The sequence below is a fragment of the Wyeomyia smithii genome, unplaced genomic scaffold (assembly GCF_029784165.1).
Source record: "Wyeomyia smithii strain HCP4-BCI-WySm-NY-G18 unplaced genomic scaffold, ASM2978416v1 HiC_scaffold_49, whole genome shotgun sequence".
Lineage (NCBI taxonomy): Eukaryota > Metazoa > Arthropoda > Insecta > Diptera > Culicidae > Wyeomyia > Wyeomyia smithii.
In genome coordinates, this window is record NW_026599187.1 from 1 (window position 1) to 9,336 (window position 9,336).

Below are 9,336 nucleotides of genomic sequence, written 5' to 3' on the forward strand. Positions count from 1 at the left end.
AAAGATACAATAACAATTTGTCATTACATGATCCTCTCCCTTACGTCATTACATGATCCTCTCCCTTTTGCGAGGGGAGGGTCGCATTTTTGGCCAGGACCAGTCAAGACATCAAAATCTCGCTTCGGGTATGAGATAGAATCATCGCGTCTTCGATAAAGTTAAATGCGATCCCCTGGACAAATTGATTGTGTAAGATATACGTTTTGGTACGTTCACGCCGGCGTTTTTGTAATCACGATTTTGAGCAAAATCTCTGCATCCACCTTAAAAAATGTTGCTACTCCATGCATGCGTCAGCGGTGCAAATTATCGATCAATGTTTAATGAATGTTTCGAGAAATTTAGGTATCTTGCAAACTTCTAGCACGGCAGTTCGTGCTCGTCTTCCAGCCAGTACAAACGCAAGTGCTCTTGATCGCGAGAACAATACGCATTCGATACTCTTTTGTTCGAATAAAGCAGGTATTAGACGAAGCAAATATTTGCTATTTTTCAATACAGATTTTATTTTGTGCAAATAAAAATCGTACAAAAAATAGCAAATATTTGCGTCGTCTAATACCTGCTTAAGATTAGTGTACGTTGCTTTATTTGCTAATATTTCGCGGCTGTTTGCTCGTCGCGTGTTACTGATGGAAGTGAACAGCATTTCAAAAATGCAAGGGGATACTGTCTGGATTTTCGAGTATACCCAATACGACCGCCAATTGAAGAGGTAGAAAAACTCCTAAGAGACAGGATGAAATTAGATTTTAGTCTGTGCAAGGCGATACATATGCACCATGTACGGCATTGTATTCTAATAACATTCCACGGGGGACGTGAAATAGCCGAACAGTTCATGAAACAGAACAGCTCTAAACACGCTATTTCTCATCAACAAACTCGATACACCATCCAAGTGCACATTGAAGACGATGCCATCGAAGTTCGAGTGCACGATTTGCCGATTCATGTTGAATCAAAACGCAATCTGTAAGCAAATGGCGGCATATGGAGAAGTTGTATCTACCAGATACGACAAGTGGAAGAACTTTTTTGGTAGTGTTTTTGCAGCAGTGTACGTCTTTTACGAATACGCTGACACCAATTCCGAGCTATGTTGGTTTTGTATAAAATGATTTTTCGGAGCCGATTTTGAGTCGGGTTTCCTATGAAAACCAGGTAGCAACTTGTCGATATTGCACTAAGGAGGTGCATTTTGGAAAATCTCGCACTGAAGCAGCGAAAGGTAATTCATCTCTACCATCCGAGATGCAACTGAACACCCCTTCAACCGCCCCCACTCAACTAGCCGGTAGCAACAGTGAAGCCGGGACTCCAACCCCGAAATTGTTAGCAAAGACACCACCACTAGTCAAGAGACCAGCAATGGCGAAGGTAGCAGGAGCAGCAGCTGGAGCGAATCCGTTGCAGCTGTCCGATAAATTCACTACCGTGGACAAAAAAAAAAATCAGACGAAAGAAGACGCAAGAGTACGAGCAGAAACTATCGCAATCCGTATCGGAGATCAGTGAAGATGAAAGCATGCACGGTGGAGACACCACCCCGAAAAAAAAATTATAACCCGAGCTAATAAACAATAAAAATTATAATTTTGTATCTGGCACCGTAAAGCCGAATCGCATTGTGCCGTGTCAAATAAATAATTTATTAAAAACAATCGAGCACGGAGTTTCACCTTAACGCACGTAGCGTAGTCGTTTTCAGAAAAGTTTGAATGTTTTCAATCAGCATTGCTGATCACATTGCCATTAGTCACCATATTAATTCTCCACAATGAAATTAATCAGCGAAAATGCATAGGCTGCTTTCACCTGATCGGCAAATAGTAAACCTTATCCTATAAATGGTGCATTTATTTTCCAGTGGTAAAACACAATGCTCACCAAGAAATTTTCTTTTTTTTCAGAAACCCTTTCACAAATTAGTCGTGATTCAAAAAAATATACCAATAGCACAAAATAACATATTTAGCCCGGTAAAATTTCAGCCAGATCGAAAATGGTACCTTAAAATGGTTGCCCATTTTTTGTGGGATTGTGCTATAACCGAAAGTATTGGTGGAATTATCTCATCTATTCTATAACAACGTGTATTAATTGGGGTACGAACACATACCCATATGAATATACATATACACACACAAACACAAACATAGAAGCCCACATATGAGCATATATACACATATACGAACATGAATACATTCATGTAAAAGACGTACTTATACCTTCGAAATGTATGCTCCGAAAAAGTGGTTAATCACAATTTGAGTACAGACTAACAAAACTTTTCGACGCTGACTAGAAATTCTCAACATCATTTGGTCTTGAAGGCCATTCGAAACAAGTCAACAAATGATCAATGGATGGTACGTTTTACTAATTTGAGGGGAAACCCAGGGCACACGGAAAAGTTTAAGTCTTAATCGATCAAGCATCTTCTCATTTCGGTAAACTTCGGTTTCAGGCGAACGATCTGTTTTGAGGCGCTCAAAACGTTGTTCATTTTTGGGAGTCGTAACATGGAAACGATTGCATATGAATAAAGCGAGTCATTGTTAAAAGTTTAAACTTAAAAGCTAATTGTTCGATCAAACCTGATATCATTTTTATTGTTATGCTTTGAAATTGGACTAAGAACTGGATATCTATCGATAATTTTTACGAAAGCTGATCAGCTTCAGGATATCCAATAACACCGAAGTTTCATACTAAGGTAAAACTATTTTGAAAAGACCACGTTCTATAGTGGACTACCTTGGATGGACCTTGGGTACTTCCTCAATGGACCACCCCGAAAACCTGTTCATTTTCATGATATTAATGGAAATTTACGAATACTTCTCGTGACTATGATGCAGATTAGCTGGATAGGATGTTTCCCGATTGAAGCTTTCTGTAAATCCTTCGAGTTTTCGCCTAAATTGAGTTAATTTCACCGGTGTGGTCCACTAAAGAACGTAGTCCATCCAAGGTAGTTTTACCCTATATCAAGTTTTTCGCCAGAGTGGTCAACTGAAGGAAGCGGTCCATCCTAAGAAGTTCTAATCTAAAACCACCCTAGGAAAAATACATTATAATAACCATTTTGTGTTTTTTTGCCTATCGATAAAAATTATATTGTATGATTTTTTTTAAACGCAATACACTAAACAGCATTTCTTTCTAATTTTCTCTCTCTCTCTCTCACACACACACACATTGTTCATATCGTTACGATATCATATGTTTCAATGTACCTAGCGTCTCCATAAATGGACAGAAATGATGAAAAAAATTCTTTTACTTATTTTATTCATGTTTTCCCCGATAGAATATTTTCAAGCTACTGTCATTTGAAAGCTTACACATTAGGCTGAACTAACGTTTGGTGAAGCGAAACTTGAGGTGCATTTAAGTTGCATAATAATGCGCTTCAGACACGGCGTGTGACGCTGATCTACAAATAATTTATAACGTATTTTCACTGAAAATATTTTTTGGTTATTCCTACTCATGCACATTTTGTAAACATGGAATTCGTAGATTATACAGCACTTTTGTTGATTGTATAGAACATTCGTATTGCAAAATATCGAATAGGATTGCAACATTACGCTTTATTTGTACAATTGACGAATGTACTTTCGTATGAACGTGGATAACAACGAGGAATTACTTGAATGTGTTCTGTTCGTATAAAAGGAGCTGGGAGCCACTTGGTTACAGAGTCCGCTTTGGTAAGCAGATGGTCGTGAGTTCAAATCTTGTTAAGATAGGAGCAGGCCATTTTTAATTATTAAAAAGGACTTAGTAGGGTAACGGGGGTATTTTGACCAGCTTTGGGAAGTGTTCGCACAGTTCATTAAAAACATACACAATTTTTCAACATAACTACCTACTTCATTATACCATTGTTAGGAGCTAAGTGTCTATTTAAATATACACCGTTCAACAATGCAATATATTGAAAAATATCCTAGAAATATCAAAATTTCTACGAAGTACTGAAAACATATATTGATCCACCAAATTTTTATTTTGGCCCACCTTTTTATCCACAAACGTGTATGGAAATAGTTCGAACTAATTATATTTAAGATCATCATCGGTATTTTTAGAGCAAAAATAGTGGGTTTGAGGAGAACATCCTTCTGCTGTGATTTTTTGTAAATTTTAGGCATCTAAAATGAAATGATTTGGCTTATAGCGGTTTGACAGGCATTCCCATCCAATTTCATATCGTTAAATGTGATAAATTATGAAGTAATTATCTGTAAATTGTCACAAGCTGCTTCTTTGTTCACGTGCAACGACCAAACGGTAATCAAAGAGATATCAAAACTTGGCATTACCAAAATATGTTTGATTCAGAAAGAGGCAAACATATTTCGACCATGCGTTTAACCACTTTTTCAATTTTGATATTATTCCCGCCGTTACTGAGGTGCACAATAAGCACCATCGTTTTAAATTGTTTCAAAACAAAAAAAGTAAGCTGTTACATGTACGTTCTGTTACAAGAAAATATTCGTAGAGTTTGAAGAATATATTTGTGTAACATGTAGGGTTTCTTAAGAATGAAAACTGTGATATCATTCACATAACGTAAAACGTGGCAGCGGGGCTGTGCGATTTATACCTACTGGGGTGCGACGCAACGACGATGTGCAGGTTGCTTTGTTTCGATTATTTTGATAGCGCAGTATTGGATTAGAGCACTTCATTTATAGGATGGTGCATGATTAATTATTTTTATCTACTATATAAAAATGAAATTTCGTAACGCCGAGCTTATTGATACTATTCCCGCCGTTTCTAAGGTACACAATAAGCACCATGATTTTAAATCGTCCTTATCAAGAAAGTAAGCTGTGGCATGTATGTTTTATCGCAAGGAAATATTGGTAGAGGTCGAGGCAATATATTTGTGAAACAGTTACGGTTTTGTGATAGTAAAAATTGTGATTTTTTTTTCTTCATCTAAATGATAAAAACTGTAATATCATTCACATAACATTGAACATGAATAAAACCTGACTTTTTTTCGTTCAACCTTCAACGTTCACCATATAATTCGAAATTCAAAGCGATGGCATGTGGTTGATATTCAGACGAGGCATTCGAGGAGAAATTATAGGTATTTGATTACTAAAGATATAATTCACAAGACTTCGAAAAACATGAAAAACCGTGACTTTTAATGCTTGATTTACCTCTAAATCAAAGTCTGAAGCGATGATTTGTGTTTTTTTTTCTATAATAAAATGTTTGTTATTGTTTCGAATAGACATGTGTGGGAAAGTTATGGTATTTTCCTTACTAAAAACTGAGTTTATAATGCAAAATCATGTCTTTTTATGCTCAATTTTCCTTTAAATCGTAGTTCTTTTTTTTCTACATTAAAATGTTCGCAAAAATATTTGAGGAGAAATATGTTTCACGCATATTTAACGCAGTTTTGTGAATAATGACTTTTAATGCTCAAACTTCATCTAAATCAAAATTAAAAGCGATGATATGTGTTTTTTTTTTCAAAAAAAAATGTTTGATGATGTTTAGAAGAGACATTTGAGGAGAAACAACAGGTACCTGATAATTAAAAATTGAGATATTATTAACTACATAAAACATTCATAATGATGATATTTATTACGTGATTCGCCTCTAACTCGAATTTCAAAGCAATGACATACAGTGATTTCTTACATTAAAATGTTCGGTAATGCTTAGCAATTAAATTTGAGGATATCTGACAAATGAAGAAAAAATGGAAATATATTGCAAATAACTCAATCTGATAAATATGAATGAAATATTATTCATAATATTACGAAGACATGTAAAATCATGAAAGTTAGTAGCCCCAAAATTGATAAATTTTAATCACATTAAATCGTTGATTCAAATGTGCACGCGAATTGATGTTTTTGAATATCCATATTCTAAGCACCGATCTTATTTTTCCGCGTTTCGAACTTATGCGGTTTTTTACGCTAAACGGTGCACTAGATGCGACATTATGCGCATTGTGCATAAAGTAAAAAAATCTAATGTCGCACGCAAAACATTTTTTTTAATTTTCTGCTGGAACGGTATAATATATGACAAATAAATGTGTGCCGCCAATCTCAGACACGAAGCTATTTTCATCAAATACGTAACTACAAACATTGTAACAATCGTGATTGATCTTGCAGATTGTTAGACCTAAACTTAAGAATAAAAAAAAAAACAACCCTAAATGGTCATCTTATATCAACTCCAGCTGCCATATTTAATTTTGTGATGGTAATTTCCGGTTTTTGGCGAACAGCCCAAGGTAGTCAAATACCATCCAATTTTAGTGTTTTCAGAAACACGATGATGCCCAGAGGCCAGAAATTATTCACAACAGCCCAATAGATTTTGTATTTAAAATGACGATTGGAGTATCAGAGGTGAAACGTAATATTTCTGAAGTGAAGTGCGGCAGAGAAAAATAATAAAAAATGATTCGTATAACCGTTATGAGCTTGACGGAGTACCCGGGTACCTTTTAAAGTTTCATAAAACGGAATTTCATAGTTCACTGCAATCAAAGCTCATTAAAAGGGAACTTTTGATAACATTAGTTTTTATGTAATAACAATATGCCTAACGGGGTACCCGCGTACCCATAGATTGTAATTCTTGTAACATTGACAATTATCTTCCGATTTCGACACTTTTAGCATCATAAGATTCAGTTACTTCTCTGCATTGAAATCAGATTCAGCGGTGCCTCGAAAGAATTTTCTCATTGCTGAAAATCTGGGTTTTCGGAGATATGTTGCAAAACTGAAGAATTTCATGAATTTTCGAGCAGAATCTTACAACTATTGGTCCGAAGTTTATAAAACTACTTCCATAGGCCATTTTTATGGTGTTATAGTGATATGCCTTCGAAATGGCCCATACGGAACAGATTCCACCGGGGCTTCTAGTGGACATAGAAACAATTGGATAACACAATGTCACATACTATCCATTATGAATATTTTCAAAACCGGTATTATATCTAGAGACTGTCAAACGACCCCCGACGCCATTTTGCATTCCAAAATGGCCACTTCCGCTATCTGGAAGAGGAACAAATTGACCGAATACGATCGAATATAGATAATTCCGAAATCGGGATGGTGCCTATAGACCGGAAATCAACTCCAGACGCAATTTAGAAAACCGAGATGGTGACTTCCGGTTTCTGGAAAACAGCCATAATTGACTAAATACCACCCTATATGAGTACTTTCGGAATCGAAATTATGTCCGGAGACCTGAAAACGACTTCAGCGGCCATTTAGAGTATCAGAATGGCGACCTCCGGTTTCTGTAAAAGATTAAAAAATGGCCGAATGCCAGCCAAGATGGGTATATCCGGAACGTGAGGCATCAATTGTAATTATTCCAATAATATTATCAAATATTTATAAAAATCCTTAGTTTCAAAACATATTACCGAAAAAAAAAACGGATTTCCGAGAATGAGAATTTCTTTTCGGAGCACCGCTGACACTGATTCCAATGGAGATAGTAGAGTTGCTGAATCTTTGAGTACTGAAACTATTGAAATCAGATGAAAATTGTCAAAGTTACAAGAGTTTCAATTTATGGATACCCGGGTACCCGTCGGGCATTTAAGGGTGTTTTTTTGTCGAGCACATAACGGTTAATTTCGAATCTATCCCGAGCATCGCCGGAAGGGTTCAACTAGTAAATAATATCGAATCAATTATTATATTTAATAAAAAGTGTGTATCAATATTACAACGTCGCAGGTGTTTGAGTTCATGAATAATTAGACTTGTGTAGATCATTCGCATATCCAGGTGCGACAGCCAAAGTGATGACGTGCCTCTAATTATTAATACAGCGCTATTTCGATCTTGTTCACACCAAACCGCCGTGTAATGTCCGGGACAGTGTCGTGTTGTCGCCGTGCGAATGAAAAATATCGTTGCCGACGATATTTTTTGCTTCCCGGAGAGTGCACGGCAGCAACTTGCGAAGTTTTTACTAGGGTAATCGCTCTTATATTAATCTCATCACGCCTTTCTGATCAATTTATCGTCAAATTTTACCATATTTCAACGCAAAACTTTCACCCACTTGACAAAATCGAGAAGCAAATAGATTTACTTTCAAAATTTGCAGAAATTTGACGGGAAATTGAACAAATGAGAGAAATAAGATTAATATAGGTGCACCTAGGTGCTGAGATGAATAATGGAACGATTACCCTATGTGGCAGTGAAATATTTTCGTTTTTTTTTATTGCATTCGCACCACGGCTTGGACATTGCCCGGAAGCAGTGGGAATAGCGCTTAATCCGCATATAACTATATATATACAACCCAGAAGTGGACAGGTATGACAAGAGTGGATAGATAGAGTGGCGCAGAGTCTGAAGCAAGAACAACCAAACGAACCGGTAAACGCTGAACCAAACGAGCAAAATAAATAAACTTTACTACTACGCTAGACTTGTCGGAAAGGGTATTGTAATTTAAACAAAAGTTCACAATAAATTGAGTTTTTACTCTTTTTGTTTATTTTGATCATTTTTACATCTAAAATACCGTAAACAGATTAAATTGAATTAAATTAAGATTTATTCTTTTTGTTTATTTATTGGAATCATTTCCTGTTAACCACAAGACATGTGTATGTACGCAGCTTTTCAATTGTGTTGGATTTTTTGCCCGATCGATGTCGCAATCGCTGAATCGTTCGTATCTAAGAAGTAAAATAAAGTAAAAACATAAACAACTGTTCTCATAACGGGAACATTAAATTTTTACCTTGGCATTCCCGCAGAGGCAAATCTACCAATCCCTTTGGAGCTTTCTGAACTTTCCAGTTGATTGTTGAACCATGCTGTAATGTTGTTCCAAGAGTTTCCACGGAGCTGCTTAGAGGCAACAATTCATCGTCGGTACCAGTTCCAGCAACAGTCGCAATAGTCCCAGCAGCTGCAGTAGTCTCAACGTCTTTTGTCTACCATCGACAATAATTTTACTATGGAAGACATTGTCAGTGACTTCTAAATATATGAAAAATGCCTAAAAAATTGCTGTTAAGATACATAACAATGAATGAAAATGACAAACACAGTGTTTTTATTGTGCTGAACAATGATATTTAATGTAAAATTGATGTATTCACAATGAAAAACATAAACTATGTACAATTATAGAAATTTTTAAGTTTTTTTTTCGGGTGCCCTTATGCTGGTTCGTTTCACTTAAGTTCGGCATTGGGAAGCTTGGAGCACACCAGATATAGGTCACAGCTTCCTGTTGGCTGCGGCCGCATACAGATCCTTCTCG

At 36.3% G+C, this 9,336-nt stretch overlaps 1 long non-coding RNA gene across 1 annotated transcript; it reads right to left on the bottom strand.

Moving 5' to 3' along the window:
• Window positions 1-8,535: 8,535 nt before the first annotated feature.
• LOC129733765 (uncharacterized) lies at window positions 8,536-9,096 on the bottom strand. The gene is made up of 2 exons (XR_008729694.1): window positions 8,809-9,096; window positions 8,536-8,743 (listed from the first exon to the last, which is right to left on the bottom strand). It is a non-coding gene; the product is annotated as an uncharacterized LOC129733765 (long non-coding RNA).
• Window positions 9,097-9,336: the final 240 nt, after the last annotated feature.